Source organism: Tachypleus tridentatus, chromosome 13, assembly GCF_004210375.1.
Source record: "Tachypleus tridentatus isolate NWPU-2018 chromosome 13, ASM421037v1, whole genome shotgun sequence".
Classification (NCBI taxonomy): Eukaryota; Metazoa; Arthropoda; class Merostomata; order Xiphosura; family Limulidae; genus Tachypleus; species Tachypleus tridentatus.
Genome location: NC_134837.1, coordinates 64,181,499 through 64,190,979, shown reverse-complemented (window position 1 = coordinate 64,190,979; position 9,481 = coordinate 64,181,499).

Below are 9,481 nucleotides of genomic sequence, written 5' to 3'. Positions count from 1 at the left end.
ATTTTTGTTACGTAGAATATCCTGTATTACTGGCCCAGTACAAATAGGTGGGTAGGTCACTTGTCTCGCAATACGAATCACAGATTCGAATCCCCGGTCCACCAAACATACTTGCCCTTTGAGCCGTGGGGGCGCTATATAGTTAAGGCCAATCTCACTATTCGTGGATGAAAGAGTAGCCCAAAAGTTGGCGGTGATGACCAGCTGCCAGTCCTTCGCTACTAAATCAGGAACAGCTAGTGCAGCTGGCCCTCATGTACGTTTGCACGAAATTCAAAACAAATCCTATATTATTAATGAATAAGAAATAAAAATACAACTGAATACAGATTTAGCCGTAGAAGGAAAAAAAAGACTATAGAGGAAAAACCAGTATTTTCGGCCTGGGTTAACATAAATTTCCTTAACAGCCTACTTTTCAAGTCGTCAGAGAAACTCAAAGACCCGGTCATTCCCCCTAGTGATAGCAATGGTGATTACGATGTTTGTTAAAAACTAGTGTACGATTCTTAGGTTGCTTAACAAGTTCCGATTGGTTTGTTCGACTAGAAACAACTCCCAGGGTAAGGTGGGTATCACTACAGCCCTGACCCAGATTTCTCTGATCTGCAGATATTCGCGAAGGATTTAGTGCTGAAAAAAAGTGTGAACAAGTTACACTGAGAACGTGGAACATCTGCCAGAAACAAACAACCCTGTACATCGTATTGCATATATTGTTATTAACAGCACCACCTGCGAACAAGACGTACTTAAATAACAAATTCATCAGTTTTGTTTTTTTGTTTTACAGCCTGCCAATGAAAGTACATATAGGTAATCGGTTTTACTATTACAGGCACGTAATCTTACTTATAAAGAAAAAGTTAAAAATAATATGAGAGATAAGCTGTGGCTTTCATTTCTTAATCTAATGTTAGATATTTATTAAGTGTTATTTAGAGTAGTTCAGACGAAACACTTGTGCTTAACAAGAATTATTTTTGAATAAGCAAGTGCACATTCTGCGAAAACAAGCGTTTCTACAATTCAAACATAGCATATCTGTAATGAAATAAATAACACTGTGTAACACAGTTCCTGGATAGTATGTGTTATTTCTTAATTTCTTATGTTGTAAAAGTACAGAATATGGCCATTATTTCTTTCAAACTTTGCTTTTGTGACCTGGTTAATGAAATTTAGAAATTAACCTATTTTCTATGTAAAAACGTGCAAATTTGCACATTTTTATTTACATAAGGTCTGAATAAAACAACATATGCACCAAGATTTACATGTATTTATACTAAAATGAAAAATGTCGGTGACACTTCCTCTGACTTGCGACTTGCACACTTTCATCTAACAAATCCCACTCCTTGAGCCTAGATATCAAAAGCTCGGCATTGGACTTTGTTAGACCAAGATATCTGATCAAGTCATTGAGGTCTCTTTAGTTGGGGTAGTATGGGTTTCTCTCACCAGTTGCACTTCTGAAGTTGTAATTTGAATCTTCAACGTCTTCCTTCTCTTCTGATGATGACTGCTTTTTCTCTGGTGGAGTGGTTACAGGGAGCTCAGAGCAATGTGGGACTGGGTAGATGGATGATGGAAGGTCCGGATACATGATAGCAGATGCATTCTTGCCAGACCGACGTTTGGAAGGGTCCACCATGCAGAGTATCAATTGCTTGAGTGGTCAGTGGGTTCACGTCAAATTCTTGGAATAGCGAACTTCATGGCTCTCTTTCCCCTCTGTACCATCCTACAAAAGTTAAAGTCATTATGATGAATAAATTTATTTCATCCACAACTAATGTGTAATAGGTTCATGCAAAATATTTTTTGATATTTTTCTATACTATTGGGAATATAAAAAATAAATTAAAATATTTAAATTTTAAAAGGTCTAAAATTTGTTTTATATAAAATCTTACTATTCAAGCAAGCAAATATAATCCGTCTCATCTTCTAGAGTTTTTTTTTGCAATGCTCGCAGGTAAAATGAGGTGCCCAGGGTTTGTATTGATCCCCGACAGGCATGCTGAAATATACCTTGTAGGCTTCACACATTTTAATAGATGCTGTCACAGAGTACTTTTTCGCTCTTGTCTTGATAAATTGGCCACATACATAGCAGAATGCGTCTGGAGAATGCTTGTAGCTTCTTGGTGTCATCTCTGATAAAATCTGATAGGTCTATATGTTCACTTAGGCAGCTAGAACTAAACTAAAGTGGTGAGTGGTGAGCTCCTGTATATATATAGTACTATGGAAAGTTCTAGAAAATTCTAAAAGGTTCTTGAAAATTCTTGTAAGTTCGAGAAAATTCTCTATCAGCTAATCAACACTGAATCTATCTGGAATGTTCTGAAAAGTGGGTAAATTTGTAAATTTCATTACCCAAGTCACAAAAGCAAAATTTGAAGAGAAAAATAAGTCTTTTTCCATTTATTTTAGGCATAAACAATTGGGAAATAACACTTTCTGCCCAGGAACAAGAAAAAGTAAAACAAATTTGTTTCATAGTGTTATTTTTATTTGAATTTTAATTATGGCTGTAAATGCTAAAGGACTGACCAGGTGGATTAAGACTCGTAATCTGAGGGTCGCGGGTTCGAATCCCGGTCGTGCCAAACATGCTCGCACTTTCAGCCGTGGCGGCGTTATAATGTCAATCCCACTATTCGTTGGTAAAAGAGTAGCTCAAGAGTTGGCGGTATTTGGTGATGACTAACTCTCGTCTTACACTGCTAAATTAGCGACAATTAGCGCAGATGCCATTGAGTAGCTTTGGACGAAATTCAAAAACACATGAACATACATTTGACAGCTAATAATTCTGCGTTCTTGTCTTTCAAAATAGTTGTTTATTACGTACTTTCACGTTCAGAGGAAGGACATTTCAAGGATAAATACATGATAACAGTAGCCTCGGAAAAATAAGGTAATTTAAGGCCGTGAGTGATTGTAAAAAGAACAGCTATAAATAAGTGTTAATATGAACTAACAACTTAACAAGGGAAACTATGAACATAATCAAATAAGATTTTTATTATGGTTGAACTTACCTTGTTCATCACTCACCAGTTAGATCATATTAAGATTTAGCAATAATTCTGGATGACGGAGTTAATATGGTTGTAGCTGTACACATGTATTTCCCGTTGAAGCTATGTCAGTTAGCTAAGATCTCACTGTTGAAATGTTTGTCAATGCGTATGGTTCTGTTAATAGGGGAACAAAACTGATACTTATTTTAATAATAGAATCGACTTCCGCTTCGGTTCGAGGCTCACAACTGTAAACCCGTTTGTTACTATTCGTGCACAATAAACGACCATTTAATGGTCCTATTGCTACAAAATATTTTCTGAGCGATTTTCAACCAGATATTACTTTATTGGGTTTAACATAGTTTTACTATTAGTACTCACGACACCTTTATGCTAGTTAAACGCACATTAGGGTAAACTGTAAACATCTATCTTTTACTTAACAAGAGAAATCTTTAATGAATTACCTCGAGAACGTTTTAGTTGGAGAATATGTAAATTGTATTAAGCATCATTATAAAAACAGTATTATGTTTTAGTACCTGTAATCTACATACACTGCTGGCCAAAATCTTAAGGCCAATGAACATAAAGAAAAAATATGCATTTTGCGTTGTTAGACTCAACCACTTATTTGAGAAGAGCTTCGAAAGATAAAAATAAGAAAAGGGAAAATAAAAATAAAAAACTTTTTTAGCATTTAATAGGGAAAATGTGAACACTATGAAATTAGCTTAAATACTAGCTGGTCAAATGTTTAAGACCATACTGAAACGAAGCGTTAATCGGAAAACACGTAACGAACTTTAGTCATTTGTGTTCAAGTATTAGCGTTGTCAACATCTCCCACTGACATCTCCTGTGTTATATTGGGTAAAAACATGGCAAAGGCTAAAAAAGTAGACAGAGTTTGAACGTGGCAGAACTGTCGAGTTGCAAATGCAAGGTCTCTCTCAACGTGCTATCGGTGGTGAGATTGGGCATAGCAAAACTGTTGTTCAAATTTCTTAAAGAACCTTGAGGGACATGAAACGAGAATTTCAAGTGGTCGGCCCAAGAACATTTCGCTGGCGTTGAGCAGGAGGATTCGACGGTATTCCGGCAAGACACCAGCCGATCGTTGAACCAGATTAAGGCCCTTACGGACGCAGAATGCAGCTTAAGAACAATAAGACGACATCTACAAAGGCCACGCCTCCTTCCACACCACGACACAGTTCGGTTAAACTTTGCTGAGAAGCACCAAACATGGGACGTAAAAAACGTGGAAGAAGGTTTTGTTCTCTGATCGGAAAAAAAGTTAACCTGGATGATCCAGATGGCTTCCAACGTTACTGGCACGATAAGGACATCCAACCGGAGACATTTTCTGCACGACACAGTGGAGGTGGTTCCATTATGATATGGATTGCTTGTACTTTTTCCTTCCATGGAACAATGGAACTTCAGGTAAAACAGGGGCGTCAAACAGCAGCTGGCTACATTGGCATGTTGGAGAGAGCATCCTTATTGACTGAAGGCCCTTGCTTGTTTGGAAATGACTGGATCTTTCAGCAGGACAGAGAACTTTTTCACGGCAAATAAGTGATTCTTTTGGACCATCCACCGTGTTCGCCCGAACAGAACCCCACTGAAAATATTTGGGAGTGGAGGGCAAGGGAAGACTATAGAAATGGACGTCCATTCCAAACAGTGCATGATGTTCGTGAAGCCATCTTCACCACTTGGAGTAACATTCCAGCCAGCCTTCCGCAAACGCTTATATCGACCATGTGAAAGCGAATATTTGCAGTTATTCACAGTGACGGCCGTGCAACTCACTACTGAGACCTCTTATTGGCATTTCCTACCCTGTTTAGGACTTCTTTTTGGTATGGTCTTAAACTTTTGACCAGCCAGTATTTGTGCTAATTTCATAGTGTTCAACATTTTCTCTATTAAATGCTAAAAGTTTTTTTTTTATTTTCTCTTTTCTTATTTTCATCTTTCGAAGCTCTACTCAAATAAGTGGTTGAGTCTAACAACACAAAATGCATATTTTTTCTTTATGTTAATTGACCTTAAGATTTTGACCAGCAGTGTGTGTGCATATATATATATATATATAGTTAAAAACGTCAAACACTGCTTGGGTCATAAACAGTAACAATCCTTATGAAACTTTTTTTGAAAGAAATTAACTATACGTAAATTATATATTTAACGGTACACACGAACTGTTTGGGTCATATCAGGAACATTCCTTAAAAAAACCAAAAAAGTTGAAATATCAAACACTGCTTGGGCCATAACAGTAACAGTCCTTATGAAACATAATTTGTTATAAACAAACAAAAAACAACAACCCCCAACACAAAAATAAAAAACGCTGCACTAATCGAAATTATCACTAGGGTACATTCTATAATACGGGATATAAAATAGTAGTAATTAATTAATTAAAAGGGCATTGTTTGTTTGTTTTTTAAATTTCGCCCAAAGCTACTTGAGGGCTATCTGCGCTAGCCGTCCCTGATTTAGCAGTGTAAGACTAGAGGGAAGGCAGCTAGTCATCACCACTCACCGCCAACTCTTGGGCTACTGTTTTACCAAGGACTAGTGAGACTGACGATCACATTATTACGCTCCCACGGCTGAAAGGGCGAGCATGTTTGGTGTGACGGTGATTCGAACCCGCGACCCTCGGATTACGAGTCGAACGCCTTAACCCACTTGGCCATGCAGGGCCTAAACTAGTTGAGACCCTTTGTACTGGTATAATTTGTCTACTAGACAGATAGTTATTATCTTACCGCCACAATGGGGGTGGAATGCCAACTTCAAGAGGTAAGTTTATTTAACTTACCCCACGCGGTGATACCTTATTTTATATTTTTTATTTACTCTAAGGAGAAGTCACTTTTCTATAACTCTCTGCAGACAGTGAAGGATGATATAGATGTGGGACGTTATACACTTGAACACTCGCATCTCCCTCTTTTAATTTTTATTCATTTCATTATTTTATTATTTAATTGCAATTGATGTGAAATTAGCCAACGGAAGTTAAGACTCGTATAAGATGTATCCCCACTGCAATGTGGGTTGTAATCCTGCAGTCATCTCTAAAATTTAGGGTACATTTTATATCCCACATTCGGCTGTACCGGGGAGATTCTTTAGATTAGTGCAGCATATTTTAAATTTTTGTTTGGGCTTGTTTTTGTTAATACCAAATCAGTATTTGCCAGAGGTTTGGAGTTGCTCTTTTTGATACAGTCCTTTTTTTCGATTTTTTGCTTTATTTTAATTGAGTGTCTTATACGTACCAAATTATCCTACCTAGCATTGTAGATGGAAGGTCCAGCACCTCTCCCATTTGCCTTCATATCCAAGTAAAGTTACATGAGATGAGCGTAGCATTGGATAACACTGCTTTATCTAATGATTTGTTCATTTGTTTATGGAATATAACCACTCCATTGAGTAATTTCTGCTTAATGATCACCTCTGAAGCTATCTTTGGATTCCATCTCTTATGGATAATATGAAATCAAGTTGGCTCTGTCATAGCTCATTGTAACTCTAATTCTTAGGATTCTCTAGACATTCTCTGTTAACTGTTTAATTATATACAATATCGCTTGTCCTGGATTATACAGAAGCTGAATGTTATGCTAACTGCACCTTTTATACCGATTCACTTAGATTTCGAAGGTCCTGGAATTGCTTAACATCTGTTCTTAATCGGATATCTTTTGGTACTCACAAATGGCTGATCAACTTCCTTATCTATCCAGTTTTTTTCCTAAGATCCTGACTGTCAGTATTCAGGAGAACATGCTTGTTGGCACTGCACTCAACTTGACCTCCCATGGTAACACCAATATGTATGCATTCAACACAGTGATTTAAGTCTGCAATCCGTAACAAGCTGTTTAAGTTAATGTTTTGGCCAATATTCTTAGGAAAATACAAATGTCCTCTTAAGACTACTCATTGGTCAATTTCATAACTCTCAATTTGTTCAGTAATGGAGTTACTCAAATGCATGAGCACAGTGGTTGTAGGCGCAACTTATCCTATTGTTTCTTTCATGCCGCTGCTATAATGCCCATTGTTTTACCACTTATCCCCTTTTGCCTCTATGAAACCGCATCAGATATTTGAAAATTATGGTTTCAGCTATTTACAGATCATAAGCTTCTTCAATTTTAATTAAATGCAACTCTCTTTAACACCTAAATCTGTTTAGTAGATCTGCTTTTATATTTTTATTGGTAAAATTGAAAAAAAAAAGAAAAGGGAATCCTCAGTTGCCGCAGCACTCGAGATTCTGTTAGGTAGAATAAGAGTAAATTGATCAGTTAAATTTTTCTTTTCTTTTTTTATTAGCTATTTACGCACTAGCAATACGAGTTATTACTCATCAGAATCTCTACCAGCCCACCCTCAAATTGAACTTCTTTCAAGCAGCACTAGAGTAATTTAAACAACAACAACAATAAAAAACTGAGCTGTTATGCCGTAGCTAAAAAGAAAATCGGCGTAGATAGCTTAAGAAACTTTGCACCAAAAACTCTAATAATCAGCAATAAAAGGGTTGATGTTTGGAACGCTACATTGGTGTAAAACGTTATTGGTTTACTTCTTGTAGGGAACAACCATCCGAAATCAACACAGTTGTTGTGATCCTGTGTTGATATTCAGTGTAGAGTCCATAATATTGTTTCAGGGGCAGTACAAAGTGACTAATCGTGTACTGCTGATCAGTATAGAATCTTAAAGTTGTTCGACAGACTTGTTTGTACCCCAATAATTATCATTACACATGTACAATTTCTGTTAGCTTTGTAAATAGCTATAAAAATTTGCTAAACTTTGGAGTTCTGTTCCACGCGATGAACAGAGGATAAGGTAGATTTGCGTTAAAACAATAACGAAACGAAAAATTTCTTACAGTCTCGTGCTCCCAAGTGTTCATACTAAAGAAAAACGTTCTGAGGAAAAGCAATAAAATATTTAAACCTGTTCGATTTCTATTTCCTAAATTCTCATGAATTTAAACCATGTAAGGTTAAGTGTATAGTTTTATTACTTTATTTTGATTCTAGTGTAGCTAAAAAAGAAAAAATGAAAAAGTGACTCTTTATATATATATATATATCGTCAAAAATGTTAAGACGAAAGTTATGCATAATTAACGCGAATTATATCCATTAAAAACTATAACGGCGTTCGTTTCTATTACAACGACTATGCCTATCTCATTATGATTTCCCTGGCATACCAAATGGCTGGGTAATATAATTTTTAATGCTTAGTTTTGATTCCATTACGACGTTTTATTGTTCTAGGTAGTTTTACACTGATTTATGGTGAAGAATTAATGTCGAAGTATAAAGCCCCTATCATAAGAATAAATATGAGTAGAATTATGTAAAGGAGTGCAAAACGTGTAGAGGTAGAAAAACAACAACAAAAACTATATGGCACTTCAAAACTTAACCCAATAATCCTATTACTGTTTTTACTACGTTTTCAGGCCCGGCATGGCCAGGTGGATTAAGGTACTCGACCTGTAATCCGAGCGTCGTGGGTTCGAATCCCACGAAAGATGCTCGTCCTTTCAGTCGTGTTGGCGTTATAATGTTACGGTTAAATACTATTCGTTGGTAAAAGAGTAGCTCATGAGTTGGCGGTGGGTAATGATGACTAACTGCCTTGTCTCTAGTCTTTCGCTGCAAAATTAGGAACGGCTAGCGCAGATAGCTCTCGTGTAGCTTTGTACGAAATTCAAAACCAAAAAATTACGTTTTTAAATCTACCGATGTCAGAAATTCTCATTTTCTTAAGATGTCTCAATTAATCTTGAGTAATTTTCTTTCAAAGCCGAATTTGCTTCTAACCAAGTATAAAGTTAAATAGTAAGTTATCTGCAGTGCTCATGGCGAGTGTAGAGAGCCGCTTTTTAGAATTAAGTCCATGGACAATCCGCTGAATCACTAGGGGAAGCCACATGCATAAAATTCTGCAAGTGTTTCGATACCCGGGTGGTCAGAGCAAAGATAGCCATTTGCGTAGTGTAGTGTATAACAAAACAGACCAATGCTAAGGCTTGACTGAAACTTAACATTTTTAAGCATCATAAAGATTAACATTTTATCCTTATAAAATGACACCTTAGTTTCTTTGTTACAATTGGTTTGAAGATTTGGTGTTTTCTTTAAGTTTGGTTTCACAGCTTACCTTTTAAACCTTAAATTGTCATTCAATACTTTCTCCTTCCTTTGAGTTATAACTGAAATCCTGCGGCTTTATAGTATCAAACAGAGTTTCTTCAGAGATAGCTCAGTGTGCAGCTTTGTGCGATAAATAGTAACAGTTAAGTGTCACTTCTTGGTCAGGAAAGTGCAGACCAATGGATTAGCGTGTACTGTTGTCCAGCTGTCTTCACTCTCGTC